We start from the raw sequence: 24,672 nt of genomic DNA on the forward strand, positions 1-24,672 counted from the left end.
GACATGTCAAATATCATGGAATTGTGCCACAATTCCATATTAGCCCATACAAAGTCAATCTGACCCATGTGGCCACCTGGAACCGATTCCGGATTCCCGGTTCTCATCTGTAGGTATGGCCAACATACTACTTTTGGCGAAATGGGGCTTCAATGATTCTAACCAATCCGGATCTTCGATCGAGGATTCGTCTGATTCTGAGTTCAAGTCCTAAATCGTCTCATGATCTGATCCATCTTTTCTCTCTGTTATTGGTTCGTTGTCCGATTGTTTCCTCCGCTTGGTACTCGCTAAAACTGTCGTCCATTTCTGAAATTCTTGCACCTCATCACAAAACTTGATCACAAAAAAAATCACTCCTTTCAACTACAATTTACAGCAGCAACCGTTTACACTGACACGCTTACTGTTGATTGCAAACTTTTTGGCGGCAACTTGGCTGCGTGCCGTTGTTGTTGACAGCTTCACCCTAACCAAAAATCATGATTTTTGGAGTTCAATATCCCACTTTTCAAACGATTTTTTTAGTTCAACCCGTATAACAATTTTTATGGTTGTAGTACCTGAACTCAAAAAATCGTATGAAAAAGTGGGATATTGAACTCAGAAAATCATGATTTTTGGTAAGGGTGTTCGTCGTTATTCATGAGCGTCGTTAGTAAACATTACAAAAGTGGGGGCGTGATCTACATTGTAACATTATAAATAAAAATACAATTGTATATGTTTTTATGTAAAGGTTCAAAGAGTCCTAGCAATAGTCTAAATCGCCACCTCAGTCGCCATACCTACGGGTTGGAACCGGGAATCTGGAACTGGTTCCCGTGGCCACCTGGGGTCAAATTGACTTTGTATGGGCTAATATGGAATTGTGGCACAATTTCATGAACTTTGACATGTCGCATGCCCCATTTCTCCAAAAGTATTATGCTGGCCATACCTACGGATGAGAACCAGGAATCCGGAACCGGTTCCAGGTGGCCACATGGGGTCAGATTGACTTTGTATGGGCTAATATGGACTCGTGGCACAATTTCATGAACTTTGACATGTCGCATGCCCCATTTCGCCAAAAGTATTATGCTGGCCATACCTACGGATTGGAACCGGGAATCCGGAACTGGTTCCGGTGGCCAGATGGAGTCAGATTGACTTTGTATGGGCTAATATGGACTCGTGGCACAATTTCATGAACTTTGACATGTCGCATGCCCCATTTCGCCAAAAGTAGTATGTTGGCCATACCTACGGATTGAGTTTGGGAACCCGGAACCGGTTCCGGGTGGCCACATGGGGTCAGATTGACTTTGTATGGGCTAATATGGACTCGTGGCACAATTTCATGAACTTTGACATGTCGCATGCCCCATTTCGCCAAAAGTAGTATGTTGGCCATACCTACGGATTGAGTTTGGGAACCCGGAACCGTTTCCGGGTGGCCACATAGGGTCAGATTGACTTTGTATGGGCTAATATGGACTCGTGGCACAATTTCATGAACTTTGACATGTCGAATGCCCCATTTCGCCAAAAGTAGTATGTTGGCCATACCTACGGATTTGAATTGGGAATCCGGAACCGGTTCCGGGTAGTTGGCCAAGTGTCCATCCTATCCAGAATTGCTTCAAGGCTTTGAAATGACCTTCCTGTGACTTATGGTGAATAAAAAACTACAAAAGTTTACTTATTTACAACTTTTTGGATAATTATTGCGGAAAGAAAAATAACCTGGCTACCCTGGCCCCGATCTGGTCCACGGAATTCCGGAATATCTCCGGCCAAAGTGCTCGGATCGGATTTTTTCAAAGAGCACCATGTTCCCTAGAAGTTGGCCGATCGAATGATTCAAAAACGAATGAAATTGGTTGAATTGGGGCCGAGATATGATTTTTTGAATATTAAATTTCCACGTGGTACTCTAAGGGTTAAGAGGTATTCAAAGTTTTCTATTGAGTCAATTCGGGAGCAAATGACTCATAGGGTTAAAGCTCCCCTAATAAAATCAACAACAACATGGAGCTAATCTCGGAGCTAATTGTAACTATGTACCCTTATCTTGGGTGAATGGGAAAACATGAGTTCTACCAGGAATTTTGATTTAGTCATATTTTTTAGTGAGAGTACAGGGAACCTCAAAATTAGTAGGATATCTGTTAAAAAAAAACTCCTAGGGTTTTATGACCTTCAATTTATTTTACGACAAAATATGTGCACATCAATGAAATTGAGCTTCGGGAATATGTTGTGTATCAATAGGAGACCATATTTGCTTAGCTTTGTGCCATAATTTCATTTGATTTCTTGATTTTTGTCGTGGACGAAAACTGGTTCCAAGGGTGGGCAAAAATTGGATTTAGGGGGGCGAAAATAGGCACTTCAGAGCACATTATTAAAACGCAAAATTTTAACAAAAATAAACTTGTTTGTGATAAAAACCTTGTGGAAGCTTAAAATCAAATAGTTTATCAACGTTCCACAACAAATAGAACCAAAAAACATAAACTGTCACTAATTTCTCGACAAATTTCCAGGATTCCCACTATAAAGTGGGCGATTTTTGGGTCCTCTACCCTATTTAAGATGACAAAAATTGCATCTTCAGAGCCATAACACATGTCGGTCATAATTCATTTGGCAGTTTTGCCAATTTTGCCTTCCTCACTGAGGTAAGGCTATAATCCTGCTCCAAAATTGAACTTTTTATTTTAAGCTCGAAAACCCACCTTGATGTATACATATCGACTCAGAATTGAAAACTGAACAAATGTCTGTGTGTATGTGTGTGTGTATGTGTGTGTGTATGTGTGTGTGTATGTGACCAATAATGTCACGCAGTTTTCTCAGCACTGGCTGAACCGATTTTGACCAAACCAGTCGCATTCGACTTGGTTTAGGGTCCCATACGGTGCTATTGAATTGTTTGAAGTTTCGATAAGTAGTTCAAAAGTTATGTATAAAAATGTGTTTTCGCATATTTTCAGAAGGTGAATAAATGGCAGTAAACTGAACAAAACATCATCATGCTATACATCGTTAGTTAGGTAATTGAAAGACCTTTTCAACGAGTCCAAAACATTGATAATCTGGCAACCCTGTCTCGAGTTATAACCACTTAAGTGATATTTATGTAATGTTTTGTAGCCGGATCTCACTTAAATGTATGTAAACAATGTCCAGATCCATCATCCGACCCATCGTTGGTTAGGTAATCGAAAGACCTTTCCAACGAGTGCTAAACATTGAATATCTAGCAACCCTGTCTCGAGATATGGCCACTTAAGTGACAATTATGTACTATTCTGAAGCCGGATCTCACTTAAATGTATGAAAACTATGTCCGGCTCCATCATCCGACCCATCGTTGGTTAGATTATCAAAAGACCTTTCCAACGAGTATAAAACATTGAAGATCTGGCAACCCTGTCTCGAGTTCTGACCACTTAAGTGATATTTATGTACTTTTTTGAAGCCGGATCTCACTTAAATGTATGTAAACAATGTCCGGATCCATCATACGACCCATCGTTGGTAAGGTAATAGAAAGTCCATTCCAACGAGTCTAAAACATTGATAATCTGGCAACCCTGTCTCGAGTTCTGACCACTTAAGTGATATTTATGTAATTTTTTTGTAGCCGGATCTCACTTAAATGTATGTAAACAATGTCCGGATCCATCATCCGACCCATCGTTGGTTGGGTAATCAAAAGACCTTTTCAAGGAGTCTAAAATATTGAAGATCTGGCAACCTTGTCTCGAGTTCTGACCACTTAAGTGATATTTATGCACTTTTTTGGTAGCCGGATCTCACTTAAATGTATGTAAACAATGTCCGGATCCATCATCCGACCCATCGTTGGTTAGGTAGTCAAAAGACCTTTCCAACGAGCCTAAAACATTGGAGATCTGGCAACCCTGTCTCGAGTTCTGACCACTTAAGTGATATTTATGCACTTTTTTTGTAGCTGGAACTCACTTAAATGTATGTAAACAATGTCCGGATCCATCATCCGACCCACCGTTGGTAAGGTAATCGAAAGACCTTTCCAACGAGTCTACAACATTGATAATCTGGCAACCCTGTCTCGAGTTCTGACCACTTAAGTGATATTTATGCAATTTTTTTTGTAGCCGGATCTCACTTAAATGTATGTAAACAATGTCCGGATCCATCATCTGACCCATCGTTGGTTAGGTAGTCAAAAGACTTTTCAAACGAGCCTAAAACATTGATAATCTGGCAAACCTGTCTCGAGTTCTGACCACTTAAGTGATATTTATGCACTTTTTTTGTAGCCGGATCTCACTTAAATGTATGTAAACAATGTCCGGATCTATCATCCGACCCATTGTTGGTAAGGTAATTGAAAAGCCGAGTCTAAAACGTTGAAGATCTGGCAACCCTATCTCGAGTTCTGACCACTTATGATGCAACTTATGAGCCCTTGAGTGATATGTCTGTTTTTTTTTTGTATTCCGGAACTTAACGAAATTAGACGAAATTTGTGTCCAAACCCATCATATCACATATCACCCATTGTTGGAAAAGAGTGAGGAAGGCACCAACCACATAGGTGGATTAAGTTAGTTTTTTTCTAAAAATCATAATTTTTGAAAACGTAGGAAACTTGAAAAACTAGTTTGATTTTATTTTGGATTTGAAATCAGATTCTTAATCAAAAAGCTTTCAATAAAGTTTAATCTCTTGCATCGTATTGAAATTGTAACCTCTTAAAATTCATATTTGTTAAAAATATGACATTATTCAACTAAACTAGATCAGACCATGTTCAAAAATATATTTTTTATCATAATATCGGAAAATTTCTATCATTGCTATGATTTTTCGTTTAATGATATAAATTTGTGCTGCTGCGCTACAGTTTCAAGATTTCAAAAAATATAAATCTATATCTGAAAAGACCATTAGTCAATGGTATTTTTTAAATCTATGGTCCAAAAATTTAACAATAGTAGATAGTATTTTATGCAGCAATTGCAAAATGAAGATTTTTCCAGCACACGTCGTACGACAAAAGCTGAAAAATTCAAGTTTCGCAACGAGTTTTTTTTTGTCATTTTTTTGCAATTCCTAAAACGCCTTTTAAATGGAATTTTAAAAAATATTGAAAAATGTTACTTTTTGAAACTAGTAAGAAACTATAAAGATCTACTTTTCAGCACTGGTATTAAAAGGTTATAATTTTAAATTCTGCTATTTTTTGTAGAGAAAAGTGGGCCACTTTGTTGTTTTTAACAGGAAAAGTAAGTAGTTTGACGATCGAATTGCAAGAAAGAGTTCTATTTTATTAAACATGCAAGTAATAGTTATAAAATGATTTCTTAATAACACAACTCAACATTTTTTAAGTTGATGTCAGTAAAAGGTTCAGTTTCGTCAAGATTTGATTAATTTAGACTCACTGAACACGCTCCAATCGACAGAAATGATTTCCCGTATAGTAAATAAAATTTAAAATTTCTGGTAAAAATTGTATGAAAGCATCTTTAGCAACCATGCAAACCCATGTTTCTTTAAGGGAGTAACAAAATAAGGAGGTGCGTATGATTGCTTCTAAAAGGGTGTTTATGATCATCTATACTCAAATTTACAATTTTATTGACAGGGAATTTACTAAAATTCAATTCTGTCGATTGTAGCGTGTTTGATTAGCCTAAATCTATCATACCTTGACGAAACATAAGCGTTTACAGACATCAACTTAAAAAAGGTCGAGTTGTGTAGTTTACTATAGATTGTGCCAAAAGTTGAATTAAAATTTTCGGTGACCTGATTACGTGCCAAAATGTTTTCTGCAAGAAAACTAAAATGGGACGAATATCTAAATTGTCAAACTATATATCTGTAAGCAATCTTGCTGCAGTTTTCTGTCATCCAATAAGCAGTAAAAAGATTTCCTTATTGGAATTACCCCTCTACTGCAAATAAGTCATTTTTCTTCCAAACCACAACCACTCTAAAGTTGATCACAAATCCCACAAACACCGATCGATTAGCGTGCCCTAACCGTAACACATTTCATTCATCTATACACAACAGCAAGAAAAAATCCCATCATCATCATCGAAGTGCTCCCAAAGCTCATTATCGTGAGCACCAGCTACTAACCATTACTACTACCACTGCTTCGAACCACTACTCGACCGCGCAACAAGTGCCAAGAGGGAAAGTTGTTTTTTTGCACACCATCTCGTGTCGGATCATTCATGGCAAACAAACTACTGACGAAAAAAACACCTCTTCAGCAGTTCGAACCGTTGGCTGGTTGGTCCCAGAAGTGGTTGACATTGACGGCATATGAATTTTTTAAATACATGTGTGCCGAGCTGCTGCAGCTGAAGCTCTCTGAGGAAAAACTTTCCTCATTATGATCTGCATTGTACCGTAGACAGGTCCCTCCATTGACGGCGATGACGATGATGGAAGGGGTTCAAGGAAGGCTGATTAGTTTGCATGAATAGGAAGTTTTTTTTTTATCAACAACGATGTTGTAAGTTTGTAGCGAGAGCTGGGTTCGTCGCTTGCAAGCAGTCTCCGGCCAGTCGGGCAGTCGGACAATCGCGACTTTGTGCGATGCACTTTTGCATCTTCCGGTTTGGGGGATCCATTATCGATTCGATCCCCAAAGTCACCCCGCCGAAGCGAAAGTTGACCATTACAGTCAGAGTTCAGCTTAAGAACGCTAACCCCATCTCATCATCGAGCAAAACATTTGTAAACATCTCAGAGATGAAGCCGCAAAAAAAGAGCTTCAACCCAAGTTGCTGTTTCAAGGCATCTCGGTTCGGAATAATTACCACCTTTCGACGGTTGTTTGACCGCCGACCTGTGCAGACCCCACGGCGAACCGGCCGAAAAGGCCTTGCCAGAGTTGCCAGCGATGTCGTAACGCCCCGGCGGCGGCGGCGGCCAAATGGAGAGAAAAAATGCTTTTAAACGACGACGATGGCCGATGACCAGAGACAAGTGCTGAACTAGACGGGGGGAGTTGAGGGGAGCTGGAGAATGCCCCCTCGACGATTGGAGTGACAATTTGGTGTTTGGCGCGAGCGGAGTTTGTCGGAATGGACAGAAATCGTGACACTGGAACTGTCACTTGTAGTGGGTTGTCACCTTCGAGATTGTGAGTGAGAGCGAGGGAGGGAGAGAGGTCGAAACAATTGGAGCAGGGTTGAGATTGGGTAGGTAGTTCTTGGTTTGAGTTAAGTTTCATTAACATAACTCTTAAAGAAGCTATTGGGACGTTGAAATAAATTATCACTTGGTTCTTTGAATATTATTTGGTCGTTTGATACTAAAGAATAAATTTCACTATAAATTTTAGCCAATACGTACGGATAGAAATCCTTTCGCCTAATCCGGAAATACTATGTTGTCAAATTTGTAAAAATTGAAATGATTCCAAAATTATCAACATTTATTCCAAATTTGAAAACAAATGTTGTCGATTTTGAAAACAAAATTCAGCGAAATAAAGAAAATTTTACGATTTTTGAAGCATTTTAATGTAAACAAATTTTATAAAAAGAGGTACCGGGTTAGCTGGCAGGATTTCTATTCAAGCGTAATTTTGAAAAAAAAATTCTTATGGAAACGGGTATTGCTTTTTATCTAAGCATCTGTCTTTGTTTTTTCGTGACTTGATTCCATAAGAAAATTAAGATCATCTCACTGTGGGTTTTGCATTATGGATATTTTACGAAAACATTTATGCTGAACACTATAAAAATTTAAATAATGTTTATTTTTATTTTTAGTGCTATCTGGCAAACCTGATAAAATTACATTCTTTTTTCACAGTTGTTATGGTTTGTTTTAAATTGTGCAGAAAATAATTTTTTGTGAATTAAATTGTAAAATTTAACCTTGATTAATTAGGAAAATTGCTTTAAAATTAATCAATTCTTATTTCCAACTTTTTTTCATTAAAAACATGGTAATAAAAAGTTTAAAAAGAATTATTTTAATTCTTTTTCAGCTGATTATGGTCACAAAAATGCAATTGCAATATTTACAACTTGTCAGAATTTTGCTCTTAAACAATAACTTTTTTTTACTCATTAAAAATTGTAAAGAGCTGTTTCTGAAAATCTCATTAAAGTTGATTTAACAATCTTTTGAAATTTACTAAAATATATTTTTTGCAATTCCGTTGTAAAACTATTTACTTTTCCTGTCATTCTTGAACGACGAAATAGCCTACTTTTCTGTACCAAAAATAACAGAATTGAATAGCAACACTTTTCAAATTAAATGCTGAAAAGTTCTACTTTTCAGCACTTATTTCGAAATGTAACACTTTTCAAAATTTTTTTGATTTAAACGGTTTATTGACAAAATACATGAAAATTTGACATGAAATTTCACTCAGTGTGTGTTTTTTGGAACTGCAAAAAATGTTGTATGGAACTCGTTACAAAACTTGATTTTTTCAACACTCTTCGTATTTATCCAACTCGGTGAACCTCGTTGGATAAATGTACGACTCGTGCTGAAACAATCCTCTTTTTGCAACTAGTTGCATAAACTACTATTTCAGAACTAATTTTGTTGAAAAGAATGGAACAACTAATTATCTTGAATATTGAAAAAAAAAGTTCAATAAAAGTATTGTTATTTTACTTTATTCTGGAACAAATGTAAGAATGTAAACTCCCAGAGTTTCTGAAACTCAATTTCAGCCAATTTTTTTTAACCTCAAATTTTCCAGGAATTAAAAAAATGTTTCAAAATTTCATTAAGCTTTTATTTTTTCTTTAAAATGGGGTAAGAATGATAATAAAATATTTAATTTTGAATAAATTTTAGATAACAATCAAATTGAGCGTGTATTTAAAAGGGCGAAAAAAGTTTGAGTCTTTTATATCCCACGTGGACATGGAAGGAAAGTTTTTCAAGTCATTTTTTTTTAATTTGCAAAGCGCAGCTTATTTTTTAAAAGTAATTTTGTCGTTTTTTGAATTCACGGCACGATTTTGATTTATGTTTCGAAACATACTAAGCTATTTTTTTCAAAAATTAGGATATTTTGAGTAAAAGCTAATGTAAAAGTTGTTTAAATTAATTTACTTGAAAGCTTAAGCTTATGTCAGAAAACTCAAAAAAGTTTTTATTGTTTACTTTTGAATTATAAATGTTTTTGCATTCGCATGGCGATGGTGATCTTAGCGGGTTGCAGAATGGATTTCGTCATGTATATGTGATGATTTTCCAATCCAGATTGCTTAGAAATTGATTCAAGTTAAATAAAGCCTATTCTGATTAATAATGTTGCTTAAACATTCTCATCATTTATTCAAATTTCACGCATAAATATTCTTAATTAGTTGTAATCATACAGAATCGACATTTTTCTATAAAAAAAAAATGTATATTCAGATGATGTTGTCCAAAAAGTAAAAAAAAAATGTTGTAAAGTGAGGCAACCATCCGTTTAGTGAAACTATGATGTCACGTCAAAATTTCAAATGCATTCCATGCATTTCAAAAATGTTTCATACAAAACGAGAGATAACACATGATTCTTTTAACTACGGTTAAACTTCGCATAGTTACGCTTTGTATTTCTTCGATTACTCGAAAACGAAATAATATTTTTGCAATCTCTTTGAAGCTTATTGTAGATTTCAACTAGACGAACAAATTGCTTTAAAAGATTGCCAAAATATTATGTCATTTTAGAGTAATCGAAGAAATACAAGGCCTAAGCACTATGCGAGGCATAACTGTAAAAGAGTTCTTCCAAAGAAAACTTGAAGGAAAAAATGTTCATTTTAGTTCTTTTTTCTCAAAATTCACTCAAAAAAATGTTTTCATTAATTATAATAAAATGTAGAATAAAATTTTCATCATATTAACTGATGCTTCAAACCCCAGTTTGTTCTCTTAAATTTTGATCGATTAATCTTTTAAAGAAACTAAATTTTAACTAACATTACTGCTTTGCTTTTTTGTTGTCTAAAACATATCATTCAATCAACCAGATAAAAATATTTACAACTCAATAAAATCTTTGAAAAAAATCCATCAAATCAAATCAAAAATCAAATTATTCTCTCTACAGCATTGCCTTGGCGTTCTCGATTGCGAGATTCCTACTCAAAACTAGGTGTCCGAAGGCTTGATTGTTGAGGCAATTGCCAACCTCTATTTACATCTAAGCTTCCATCCACCCCGGGATTCGAATTGACGACCTTTGGATTGTTAGTCCAAATGCCTACCAGCGACTCCACCGAGGCAAGACCCAGGGAGACGACTCCAAAACCTGTATTGAGCTAACGACCCAACCCTTTACGTTAGACCGGGGCCAAAATTTACTTCCCCGTCTGACGGAAGGCGTGGTCAGACAAATATCGTCTCGAAAAATGCCACCAGGACCGTCTGGGATCGAACCCAAGCCGACTGGGAATTTCCATCACTAAAATTCAAATAAACACCAAAATCGATCTGCCACCCCCACGTCCGTCTAACTCACTTTCGTTCGACACTTCCTTCCGTCACCTCGAAGCGCGATTATGTCAAAGTTGTAGAAGAAACGAAACAAAACACCATCAACAAACCATCACCGACGCCGCCGACGACTCCGACGACCATGTGCCGTAAATTGAAAATTATCTCCAATAATCATTAGCATTAGGAAATTGACTTTCAACGCCGGGCTGGCCATTTTCCATCGTCTCACATTAGACACGTTCAGCGTTGTGTTTTTCCTTTTGTTAAGCTTTTTTTCTCCTTGCTTTTCTCTGCTATTTAAAAGTGAACCCTTCTTCGACTAATGGACCAATCACTGCAATAAGAGAAAAAAGGGTAAAACTTCAACTGCTGAACCAATTTAAATAAAGTATTTAAAAGTGCCACAATTCGTCAGGCTACCCCACCAAACAGAATCGCGAGCTTTTTCTTTCCAGTGCTTAGTGTTTGCACTCTGCAGAAACGAGCATGAAAAAAAATCGTGATCATTACCTTTTACTGCATGCCAATGGAAAGCGAAATGCTTTCCACATCACCAAACAGCTGGTCAGCTGCAGCAGCCGCCGCCGCAATCGAGTGGAAAAACAGTTTCCACAACATCCTCCCACCCAACTTCCCAACTGAGAGGGCGGAAATTTAAAAGTGCCAAACTGTCGTCGATTTTCGGTGTTTTTTTTTTCAACGCGTTTGCGGGTGTGGTGAAATAAAGTTGTTTTGGCGGGTCGGAATTTTAATTAAACATTTTTTCTTACAGCTAATCCAAAACCTGCATTTTCAACGCGAACAGATTAATTACCGTTGTGTGTGCGAACAATGCAATTTCCGGTCGTGGCATAGAAGAAAACTCGGAAAATTTCAGCAACCTCCGAAATTTGTGCAACAACCAAACCTACCCCATGTTGGTAGATGTGTGGATTAAATAAAAACAGCAAAGGTGTGATTTAAGTGTCGGTGCGTGTGTGTGATCGCGATTTCGTCGCCGTGGCCGCCAATTGATAAATATTAGATTAAGTGCCCCCGCGTGCGTGGTCTTTCGGTTACGGATCAAGGCCCTGAAGAGAGCAGAGCTTTGATCGCAGCGAAGTCAAAAAAAGCGTTTTGGAACTCCGCCACTTTTCGGCCAAGTGTGCATTTAAACGGTAAGTGGCCAAAGGTCGTCCACGATTTGTTTGTTTACTGGGGGCAAATTTGCTTAAATTTTTGGTGGGTAGTGCAGCACAAGGTTGCACCAAGGAGCCCAAACATGAGGTGACGATATGCAAATTTATTGGATGGTGGATGTCAATTAGCACGCTAGAATTGGCACCATCAAAGCTAAAGGCAGCAACTTTTGTTGAATCATGATATTTTCAAAATATTAGATTAATCTAAATGATCACCTAATGATAATCAAACAATCATCAATGCAGTTCAACAAATCATTTTTATTTGGTTTTTAATTATTTTTTTTTCCTTTAAAGTAAAATAGCAAATATTTTAATATATCTGAAATGCATTCAACTAAAAAAAAAATTAAAAATGCATTCGTTATAATGAATAATATTGTTTAAAGTATTTTTGTACTCTAGAAAATACTAACTTTTCCTTTAATTCTTTGTTAATGAATTTGTAAACTTATCATCGCCAAAATAAACAGTGCTCTTAAGATCATCAGAGTACTCAATTTACCTCAATATTTCAGCACTCGTACCAAAATTCTACACAATTTTGGTTGTTGAGTTGATCGAACAGATGAACGCCATACTAAAAAGAGAAATCAAACGTTCAAATGAATACTGTGTTCAAAAGCGTTTTTTGCCTTCCTCACTGAGGTAAGGCTATAATCCTGCTCTAAAAATGAACTTTTTATTAAAAGCTCGAAGACCCACCTTCATGTATACATATCGACTCAGAATCGAAAACTGAACAAATGTCTGTGTGTGTGTATGTGTGTGTGTATGTGTGTGTGTATGTGTGTGTGTATGTGTGTGTGTATGTATGTATGTGACCAAAATTCTCACTGAGTTTTCTCAGCACTGGCTGAACCGATTTTGACCAAACCAGTTGCATTCGACTTGGTTTAGGGTCCCATACATCGCTATTGAATTGTTTGAAGTTTCGATAACTAGTTCAAAAGTTATGTATAAAAATGTGTTTTCACATATATCCGGATCTCATTTATATGCATGTAAACGATGTCCGGATCCATCATCCGACCCATCGTTGGATAGGTAATCGAGAGACCTTTCCAACGAGTCCACAACATTGACGATCTGGCAACCCTGTCTCGAGTTATGACCACTTAAGTGATATTTATGTACTTTTATGAAGCCGGATCTCACTTAAATGTATGTACACGATGTCCGGATCCATCATCCGACCCATCGTTGGATAGGTAATCGAGAGACCTTTCCAACGAGTCCTTAACATTAAAAATCTGGCAACCCTGTCTCGAGTTATGACTACTTAAGTGATATTTATGTACTTTTTTGAAGCCGGATCTCATTTAAATGTATGTAAACGATGTCCGGATCCATCATCCAAACCATTGTTGGATAGGTAATCGCGAGACCTTTCCAATGAGTCCACAACATTGACGATCTGGCAACCCTGTCTCGAGTTATGACTACTTAAGTGATATTTATGTACTTTTCTGAAGCCGGATCTCATTTAAATGTATGTAAACGATGTCCGGATCCATCATCCAACCCATCGTTGGATAGGTAATCGAGAGACCTTTTTAACGAGTCCACAATATTAAAAATCTGGCAACCCTGTCTCGAGTTATGACTGCTTAAGTGATATTTATGTACTTTTTTAAAGCCGGATCTCATTTAAATGTATGTAAACGATGTCCGGATCCATCATCCAACCCATCGTTAGATAGGTAATCGAGAGACATTTCCAACGAGTCCTTAACATTAAAAATCTGACAACCCTGTCTCGAGTTATGACTACTTAAGTGATATTTATGTACTTTTTTGAAGCCGGATCTCACTTAAATGTATGTAAACGATGTCCGGATCCATCATCCGACCCATCGTTGGTTAGATAATCAAGAGACCTTTCCAACAAGACCACAACATAGAAGATCTGGCAACCCTGTCTCGAGTTATGACCACTTAAGTTATATCTGTGTACTTATTTTTCTGGATCTAAAAAAATAGCTGAAATATGTGTCTAAATCACTCATATTACCCATTGTTGGTAAAAAGTGAGGAAGGCATCAACCACATAGGTGGATTAAGGTAGTTTTTTTTGGAATTTCGAAATTTTGAATGCAACTCGTTTTAAAACTGATCCAATCCTTCAATCTTTGTTTTGTTTTAACAAGAATAACTTTTTGATAGGGCTGAAATAGATGAAAATAATTTTATTGAAAAGGGCAGAAATATTTTCAAAATTTTATTTTTTTTTAAATTGAAAGTTAGTTCCCGAGATATCGGTGATCAAAAAATGAGAGCTAACACTGAGAAAATCCATCGGCAACCAATGTATCAACAAAATTCAAAAAGCAAAATTTAGGAAATTTTTCCAACTTTTCAAAAATATACTTTTAGAAGCGAGCATTTGGTTTATTGGCACTATTGTTTAAAAATTGATAAGCTTCATTTTTTTCAAAAAGTTACCATAAAATGACTATAACTTGAAAACTGTGCACTATATAAAAATTTCACTTAAAGAAGTTTTAGATCGCATGTTTTTTTAACATTAAAAATGAAGTAAAAAATGTATTGTTTTGAATTCATGTATTGTATTGAAAAATGTATTGTTTTGAAATCAATATTTTTCCAATATAAAAACATATATCGGGCAAAAATTTTTGGCCCTTTCTGGAAATTTTGAAAAAGATTTTTTGGGTTTTTTTAAACAAAACATAAAAAATTTACATTATTTTGGAAATTAATTTTTAGTGACAGTCCTTTGTAGTCCTCATCCATACCTAAATTATACCGAATACACCAAATCGATAAAAAATTGCTTCTTTGGGCATACGGTAGGCACCCAAAATACAAAAAATAGGACTTGATTTATTGATAAAATTTTTAATTTGAAACTTAACGCTTTTTGCTTTTAATGAACTTTTATATCTTTTCAAAAGTTTGCAGAAAATTAACAAACTTTAACTTTTTAATACACTGACGCTGAGAAGTACTTTTCAGTTCTGTTTTTTTTAACTATGAAAAATATTCATAAAATATTTAGTTTAAAATGAAATCTTAATATTTTTAAATCAATTTAAGAACCCCCGTTGTCAGTCGAGTAATAAACATTCAAAAAATCATTTGCAACGTTTTTTGATTTTTTATATTTTTTTTTTTCATAAAATTCATAAGGATTTTTTGTTGCAAGAAACTGTTTCTGCCAAATTAATAGTTAAAAATTTGTTTTGAATTTGTTGACGATAGCTTTTTTTAATTCAATTAATATGTAAAAATATTGGTCCAAAATCGCAAAAAAAAAATGCAAGCAATGCGAATATTATGATATTGAATAAAGCTTTTTTTTCAATAAAATAAGACCAAATAATTTTTGGAATTCATTCCGTCAACGGCCGATGGGGTCTTAAAAAAATGTTTTGAAAATCAGTTTCAATTTAAATCTTGAATTAAATATTAATTTTCAGAAAAAAAATTGAAAGAAAAAAAACACGTTTTCATGTTCTGTATATCCAAATTTGGTTAAAATTCAAATGATAGGAAACGAGTTCAAATATACAGGAAAAAGAAAATAGAGGCAACTTTTGGCTTGGTTGATTATAATGGTAGTTCACGTCCCAGATATTTTGGGATTGTTTAATCTTCTAAAAAATTAATCTGCATAATATCCCACATTTGGAGAAGTAATCTAAAATTTACCAAAAGCATCAAAACAATTGAACATAGGAATAAGCTAAAGTTTAATAGAACAATGATATTGGATGCACTTTCGCTCTAAACAAAATAAACTAGAAAAAACGACAAATCTGACTTATTGGTCCACAAAAACAGTAATTTTAATATTTATAAAAGGTGCATTGTTGAAATATGTCTTAAGCTTAAGAAATGTATGCAGATGCTCTTCTTGATTTATTGAAATTTTCATGTTTCTCGTGAAAATGGCAAAAACATCAAGTTGAAAAATCAATTGACGTTTTATGTTAACTATTTTTTTAAAGTCTGACATTTACACAGTATTTTTTTGTAAATTCCGAAGGTGTAATTTTGGAAGGTTGAATATTACCTCTATTATGATGTAATTTTACCTCAATTTGTACTGAAAAAGTGACACTACACCAGCAATGTGGTAAAATCACACATTTTCAGAGGTAAAATTACAATTTTTTATGACATTAAGCTTCTACCCCTTCCCAGATGTAACATTACCATAATTTTTTTACTGTGTAATTTTGATATTAATTTTTCTACTTTTCAGTACATTAAAATTTATGTTTCTTAAAAACCATAAACAAAGGTTTAAAAATACTTTCAAAATTGCGGGAATTTCCAAATATACAGAATACCACTCAATTCACACCGCTCAGCTAATTCCCCAACTTGGACTCCTTGAACTAGCGCATGGCACACACCAACACAAAAACCTTGAAGTCTCACCGCCATCGCGAATAATTTTCGCATCCACCGTCAAATTTCCGCAAACACCATCCAATCATCACCACCAATCATCACCACCAGGATCCTCAATGGCCACACTGCAGCCAGATCCGATAATGATCTCGCGTATGCGTGCAACCGAAACTCCACTCCGTTGACACTGTCGCGGCCACGTGACCATGGTTCAGGATTAGGTAACCTGTGCGCGCGCGGATCTTACGCGCCGAAGATGATCACCATCTCTGCCGAGTCGATCGATTCAAATGCAAATTACCTCGGAGTCCGGCCAAATAAAATGACAAAATGTTGTGGTTTGTTTTTTTTTCGGGGCTGGAATTTGGAAGTGGACGCGATCCGAAAGTGTTACCGAATTTGATTAGCATACCCGTTTGATACGGGGGGCTCTGGTGTTATGGGAATCGATGCCGTCATAGGCCATGCTGGGGAGAGTTACAACAGACTAAAAACGAGTTCGCGCGTTGGAACCTGATTTGGTATTCCTGATGCGCGATTGCGCGGTTGTTTTCGCTGGGAAGAGTTGGTCCGGCGCGGTTGGTTGTGAGTACTGTTAGTGGAAGAGGACACGGGCTGGTTTCACAAGTGGTTCGGATCTTGATCATGCGTAATGTCGCGTTAGATACAAGTTCAGCTGACTCACGAAGACCGATCTTGATCTGTGAAGATCTTGGACGGATGAAGTTCCGTCTAGAAGGTCAGCCTGAGAGGGGTCATCCAAGTTCAGAATCACGCTCTCTTTTCCGCTGAAGCAATCCAGTTTATGGAACCACCTGCAGGCAGCCATGATCGCGCCATCCGGCAGTAGCTGTAGAACGATTATCTTCTGCAAACAACTTGTTTATGAACAGCAGTCATCACTTGGCATCTGGCAAATCACTTTATGGTTGACAATTGTCCGTCGTTTCAAAACTGGAGTTCCCACTGAGGATTGTGCCTACCCCCTGGCAGTAAACCGATTACGATCTCCCAAACAACAACACACCAAACACAATTAAAAGCATTGTGATGACGCCCCAGTCGAGTGGGAAGCTCCGAGACAAGAATCGACGGAAGGCGTGTTGGCTCTGCCGACCGGGCAAGGTCATTTACACGCTGAATTGTGCTAATCATATTCTGTGCTCTGATGTCATGATGTGCAGCAAGTTCCTGGTGGCTTCCGCCCACGCGGGTTTGGGCTGGCGAAAACAACACTGGGCCGCGATTCTTCAGAAGTTGATCAATACTCAAGTTTTATGTTACTTCTTACGACACAATTGATTATTCTTCTTGTAGTCCAGTCCAGTGTAACGACGGGATTAATTACTCCACCTTCTTTCTTCTTCTGAATCGACGGACAACTTCGACATAACCGATTCCGCCCCCGGTAGACCGTTCGGAACAGAACATCGCCCGTACAAATTTCGGCCACAGGTTTCGGGGTGCGCGCGAAACTAATCGGCAACCATAAATCAACATGAGAAATTGGGTACAAATGTTCTGGATTCGTGTTCTCGGCGGTTCTCGGACCGGACGTGCCCCGGGTTAGTAACATGAATATCCTCCATCTTTTGGGGCGATGATGAACTGAGTCATTTTGTTCGTTTATTTTCGGGGGACGCCCCCGCGTACTTAAAAGTGCTGTGGAACCCGAGATTTGCGTAGCAAGAATACTAAAACGAGGTTTCGTGTGAGAATGGCTCGCGTGGCTGTGATTTTGGGCAGCAGCTCGGAGGTGAGGTGTTCTCATTCATGGGAATTCGCGGCGGGAGGTTCTTGATTGGCGTGGCGTCAGTGCGATGTTGATTTTGGCTGTCATAAGGCGTTAGAATGAAGATCGGGAAGATGGCTGGATTTGGCATTCTGAGAGTGCTTATGGTTTGGGACGTTAAAATAATTTTGAATAATTTTATGATACGAGACTGAAGAGATATTAAAATATTTTATTTATATTACGAGTTCTTCACAGTATTCTATCGAAGACAAGGTCAGAGACCCCAATGATTGCTGTTATCTTCACATTTTAGTTTCGATTTTTTCGAAAAATGGACGTTATTTTTAAATAGTACAAAAAAACTCTCAAATACCTATCTAAAATAAAATAATGCAATAAATTCTGGGAGTTGATTGAAAGTTTAATTTACATGGCATCAAAAATGTGATAAACTCACTCATGAAATGGTTGCCAATTTATTTAAAGTTAATGGCTCAAATGATATGTCTTTAGAAAATCTATTCAACGTCAAACAGTAAATTATTTCCCAAAGGAAGGTTCAGCTAAATGTTCTACATTCTGCCAACAATCGCAATTTCATTCCATTTATTACTGTGTAAAAAGGAGAAAAATATGTTTTAAAGCATTTAAAACGTACACTTTAAATTGCAATAAATTTTCTAAACGTTGTAGAACTTTGAAACGAGATTTAAGGTAATCTTTGTGAAGTGAAAATGACTTTTGTCTTACAAGGAACAAAACAATTTCCATTTAAAAAAAATTCAGATTTTTTTTTTTACCGAGTTACTCATATTCAGTGGGACAATTATGCGATGATATTCCTGTATTGCAAGTTTAGGCTGAATCATACAAAATTTTATCTGTTAAATGGCGAATTTTAATCCAAATAACTTTGAAAATGTCAAAACTTCAGCACAGTATTAAGTGACAGTATAAATTCACATAATTAAAAATAAGGTTGCCAAAAATTAAACATTTTTTTGTTGTACTTTAATTTCTTCCTGATAACCAGATAAATCTTGGAATGTTAGTTGTTTGAAAAAATTCCAGACTTCAACAAATTTTCCTAAATTTGAGATAAACAATATAAATGGGCATAAGTGGATTTGTAAACAACAATCTGTCCTGCTCACTTAAGTTGATGTTTACATTTTTAATGAGCAGGATAGAGTGTTGTTTACAAATCCACATAGGTCCATTTACATTGTTTTGCTTGAATTTTGAAAAAAAAAATTTTGATTAAAACAAACGAGTAAAATACAAACAATTTGGATATCATATTTTGTTCAAATTTAAATTCTAGATCCTTAAAACAAAAAAATAAGATTCAAAATTGTAAAACATTATAATGAATTAATAATCTGTATAACCTCCCCCATTAAAATCTGTTGGATTTTTCCAGATAATTTTATAAAGAGTTTTTAAAAAGAGCTTTGAAAATCTAAAGTGATATATAGAGCAATTCCAGCCCAAAACAGGAATTTTTTAGGTACTTTTTTCTCGACCCTCTCCGATTTCAATGAAACTTTGTAGACATGTTATCCTATGGTTATATAAGTCATTTTTGTGTATATGGAGCCAGTTACACTCGATAATGACATTTGAGAAGGGCGTAAGTGTTTTAAATATTTTTGTATTTCGTAATTTAAATATTGCTGTATCTCGAAGCCGTTGCATCGTATCAAAAAGTGGTCAAAGACAAACTTGTAGGAAATTTGACGGGCTTACCGGAAAAAATACACTGGAAGAAAAAAACACTCCACTTTTATGAGATTTTTTGATTTTTAAGTTTAAAAGTCAAATTTGAAGGTGAGCCCACGATTTTTTTTCGTTCAAATTTTTTGTGAAAATAGCCTAAGATGTTACAAAAAGACTCACGAAAAATGCAGGATGGAGCAACTCACCTAAAAAAATACAAAAATCATTTACTGAAACTGTTTTTTTGAAAAGTGCTCTAAACGTCAAAATTTTCAAAAACCGAACACGAGAGTCGGTTCTCCAGACAATTTTACATAAAAGTCTCCATATTGACCATTGTCCTTAGTCCAATCTATGTGAAGTTACAGCGGGTTTAAAAATAAAAATGTTGAAAAAATTGGTTATTTGATGGTTTTTGGCAATTTCTATATGACAGACTGAATTTTTCAGTCTCGAAAATATTTTTACCGGAAAGCTCGTCCAATTTCCCATAAGTTTGTCTTTGACCACATTTCAATTGGATGTATGGGCTTACAGATATAAGCTAATTTACTATCCAGGTTACTATACTACACTGAAAAAATATTATGTTTTCAGTTATGAGCAATGTAATTAGCTTATATCTGTAAGCCCATACATCCAATTGAAATGTGGTCAAAGACAAACTTATGGGAAATTGGACGAGCTTTCCGGTAAAAATATTTTCGAGACTGAAAAATCAAGTCTGTCATATAGAAATTGCCAAAAACCATCAAAAAACCTATTTTTTCAACATTTTTATTTTTAAAACCGCTGTAACTTCACAAGGATTGGACTTAGGACAATGGTCAATATGGAGACTTTTATGTAAAATTGTCTGGGGAATCGATTCCCACTATCGGCTTTTGAAAATTTTGACGTTTAGAGCACTTTTCAAAAAAACAGTTTCAGTAAATGATTTTTGTATTTTTTTTAGGTGAGTTGCTCCATCCTGCATTTTTCGTGAGTCTTTTTGTTACATCTTAGGCTATTTTCACAAAAAAATTGAACGAAAAAAAATCGTGGGCTCACCTTCAAATTTGACTTTTAAACTTAAAAATCAAAAAATCTCATAAAAGTGGAGTGTTTTTTTCTTCCAGTGTATTTTTTTCGGAAAGCCCGTCAAATTTCCTACAAGTTTGTCTTTGACCACTTTTTGATACGATGCAACGGCTTCGAGATACAGCAATATTTAAATTACGAAATACAAAAATATTTAAAACACTTACGCCCTTCTCAAATGTCATTATCGAGTGTAACTGGCTCCATATACACAAAAATGACTTATATAACCATAGGATAACATGTCTACAAAGTTTCATTGAAATCGGAGAGGGTCGAGAAAAAAGTACCTAAAAAATTCCTGTTTTGGGCTGGAATTGCTCTATATTTATAGATGGTTTATACTACTTTTAGTAGAATACACTATATAATTAAGATTAGTAAGTTTTTTTTTTCTAAATTAAATACAAATTTACGGGGACAACAATCTCAAAAAATATAAATTTCTTGAAAATTTCACTGGAACAAAAATCAAAATAACCAATAAAATGTTTTTTCAATTGCGGCAAGAACTTTTATTTATTATTTTTATATCATCATCACCTAATTTAAACGTGATGCTTAAACAAATATGTTTATATTCCTCCGCTATTTTTAGTCGCTTCAGATTGTGAAATTGTTGAAAATGAAGAATTTATGGAAAAAAACACGATTAAAAAAAATTGCGACATTAAAATAAGTTCAACAAGAAGCCAATTGTATTTTTTTCTTATTTTAAAAGACTAGAATACCTCTGATAAAATATTAAATATTTGAAAAGAGAAAGATATTAAATTACACTTAGTTTCAAAATTTCGAAACAAGAGGTGTAGCAATGTGCTTTAAAAATTGTTGCAATTATGCCGAATGTCAATGAATTTAAATATATTTTTTTCTGTAGACTTTTACGTCTTTTACCGATCTGTTGTCCCAAAACTCACAATTAAAAAAAATATTAAAAAGTCTAAAGTTGTTTAAAAATAAATAATAAGCACTAAACAATGCATTCTGAATAATTTACACACAATTTTACAAGTCTTCTATATGATAAATTTAGTTTTAGTCAATAATTATTTTATTTTTTGGCCAACTTTGAAAGGGGGAATGGACAAAACTATGAATAAAATCATTAATGGCCTTATTGTGCATACTTAATTAAGTCATTTTGCTTTTTTCTTTTTTACTGTACAATCCAGACTTGACTGTCCAAAGAATTGATTATCCGTAGTTTAGAGTACCTATCCGAAGTTTGATTTTCCAAAGGTTTGTATGGGAATTCGGAAAAAAAAATCATGAACAAAAATGTGTGTTTCGTTTTATTTTTTTTATTTTTATACTTTTAATATCAAATTAGTGCTGTTCGACCCGATTTTAGTCAAATTTTAATGGTTGTTTGTCTATTAATTACCAAATGCATTTTCTCATCACTTCATCGCCTCCATTTTGGCCGCCATCTTTTATTTAAACATTCTTAATCTACCGTGGTTTAGAGGACATTAAAGGTCATCATCTCGACAATCAATATAAGACAACGACCAAAATTTGTTTTTGGTGATTCGATTATCTGAAGATTAGATTTTCCGAAGTTTCGATTATCCGAAGATTTGATTATCCGAAGATTCGATTATCCGAAGAGATTTTTTTCAAAGGCCTGTGGATAATCGAGTATTATATACTGTACATAATTTGTATATTGTAAGCAAAAAAAAAGTTCAGCATAAAATTTAGTGTTAATTTGATTTTTTTTCTGTTTTAAATGCTATGTTTAAAAATAGTATTCGATCATCAAATTACTTATTTTTGTCATATCATTGAAAATCAATAAACCAGCTTATATCCATTGTTAATCAATTGAGGTCACACCAAATTGGGCAAAATACTTCGAGATGCTTCTATTCCTGCCATAAATAGCCGCCATAAAAATGTGTGTACGTTATAATTTAATCAACCAATTCCTTCGGCGCCACCACAAGCCGCACCCCAGCAACTCTGCCGCACCTATTTACGACCCATAGTCCATCATACCTGCACACACCAAGCCAACCGCCCTGCTGGACGATGCCAAACATGCGTGTAAGTGCGTTCCGCTTTGCTGCAGTTGCTTAGCTCAGCTCAGCTTCACCTGTGTGTGCGGTGCAGAGTTGTGAAAATAAAAACAACACTCTTAATACAACTACACTGGAAAGGGAAGAATTGCAAAGCTGCTGTTTTGCAGTGGTGTTCGTTCACAATGGTTCTGCGCAACCCCCTTGCATTTGATTCACTTTCCACGTGTGAGGTGTGCGTTGCGACTGTTGCGAGCGCAAGAATTTATGGATACATCGTTGAAATCACACTCGTAACAATGCCAGAGCGGGCAGACCTCCAAGTTCTGTCGCTTTGAGGCGGCTTCGCTGGAATGATACGAAGAATCGACAGAGAAAGGGAAAACCAGAGCGATGTCTGCGACCTTGAGAGACGTTGCAACCCGATACACCTGAGGGATTGTAAGGAGAGTCGTTAAGAGTTCGCAATCGTCAATCTCGACGAATGATTAGAACCATTTGACCAAGTCAGCGGCAGGTGTTACCTTCAGCCACCTAGGAAGCTTCTCGCCAATTACCGGTAGCTCGTATCTTGGTCAGATCTTCGAACCCAGAAGCTACCACGCCGATTCTTTCGAACCAAGCCGCATCTTGATCTAACCTCCCAACAATCACCAGCAGGTCGGCTCTGTGTTGGTTTCGATTGAAGAAAAAACAAAAAGCAGCCCCATCAGTCTACCAAGTCTTGCCTCATAACCAGCACAGCTTTCAACAAGAGGTTTCGTGCTGGGCAGGTTGCAGAACAACCTTCTCCTTCGATTGCTGCGCTGCTGCTTTGCAAAAAAAAAAACGAAGCCGAACTAGTTACCACCAATTAGGTGGTTATTCTTGAAAAACTTGAGCGCGCTCCGCATCCGTCCGCGCTGAAGTTTCGTACAGGTGGTCGGTGGTATAGGTCTAGGCTCAGCAACAACGAGCGATTAATGCGCAAGCAAAGTAAGTGAATGGAGCTCGGCCACTACTCCGCTGTATGTGCCCTCGGGGGTCTACTCTGGGTTAAAACACTTGGGCGAAAAATGGCGACTGCGCCTGTGACAGTCACGTTACCCCCGCGGAGACACCCGAACTCGGAGTCGTGTTCGTGAAAGGAAAACCGATCACGGGGTAAACAAACAGTACTGCGGTAAGCGATCGTGTGGTGGAGTATTTTTTGGGTTCAGGGGTTCGAAACTCTGATCTGATTCCAGGACTGATGTTTGAAAAAAATTATTCGAAAGAGAGGTCCTATCGACTGGCAAAACTATGAAATATATTTTTCATAGTTGGATTTTTTATGAAATTCCAACAACAGCACCGCAAAAATTTTGTCTTCCAGCAAAAAAAAAAAATATAGCTTCAAAAAATATTTGCTTCGGCCTTACATGTTTTTAGAAAGGGGTTTGCATGTATTTTCAAGAGTTATCTGAATTATACGAGAAAAGTTGTTTCAGGTGATAATTTTAACATTTTTTCACCATCTTTCAAAGTGCAATTGTGTACTTTTGTATGTTTTTTTTTGGAAAGTTCACAAATTGGTTTAAGAGCAATTCTCTGAGATTTCGGTCATAAGATTTTTTTGTAATTTTAAATCCGGATGAATCTTTTCTGGTGCCTTTGGTATGTAAAAATAAATCATTTTGCATCATTAGTTTGACCATATAATTTCCATACAAATTAGGCAGCTGACCATACAAAAATGATGTAAAAATCTGTATCTTTTGAAGGAATTTTTTGATCGATTTGATGTCTTCGGCATAGTTGTAGTTATGGAAAAGGACAGAAAAAAATGATATACGGTAAATTTCTTTTGGTGATTTTTTATTTCATTTTTTCTCACATAAACTTGATTTGCAAAAAAAAAACATTATTTTTATTTTTTTTTCTGATATGTTTAAGGGGACATCAAATGCCAACTTTTCAGAAATTTTCAGAACGGGCAAAATATCTTTGACCAAGTTATCGATTTTTGAATCAATACTGATTTTTTCAAAAAAACTAACTAAATCCACCTATGTGGTTGGAGCCTTCCTCACTCATTACCAACAATGACTGATATGAT

General features: G+C 35.9%; 1 protein-coding gene across 3 annotated transcripts in view; it reads left to right on the plus strand.

Moving 5' to 3' along the window:
- Positions 1-24,672, plus strand: part of LOC120427089 (uncharacterized) — a 292,743-nt gene that overhangs the window by 113,337 nt on the left and 154,734 nt on the right. The window contains exon 2 of one of the 3 annotated variants that reach the window (XM_039591950.2): positions 11,246-11,630. The exons of the other annotated variants lie outside the window; for them this stretch is intronic. The gene's annotated coding sequence lies outside the window, so the exon portion shown is untranslated. The remainder of the gene's footprint in view (positions 1-11,245; positions 11,631-24,672) is intronic. 3 annotated transcript variants of the gene reach the window in all.

The sequence above is a fragment of the Culex pipiens genome, chromosome 3 (genome assembly GCF_016801865.2).
Source record: "Culex pipiens pallens isolate TS chromosome 3, TS_CPP_V2, whole genome shotgun sequence".
Taxonomy (NCBI): domain Eukaryota; kingdom Metazoa; phylum Arthropoda; class Insecta; order Diptera; family Culicidae; genus Culex; species Culex pipiens.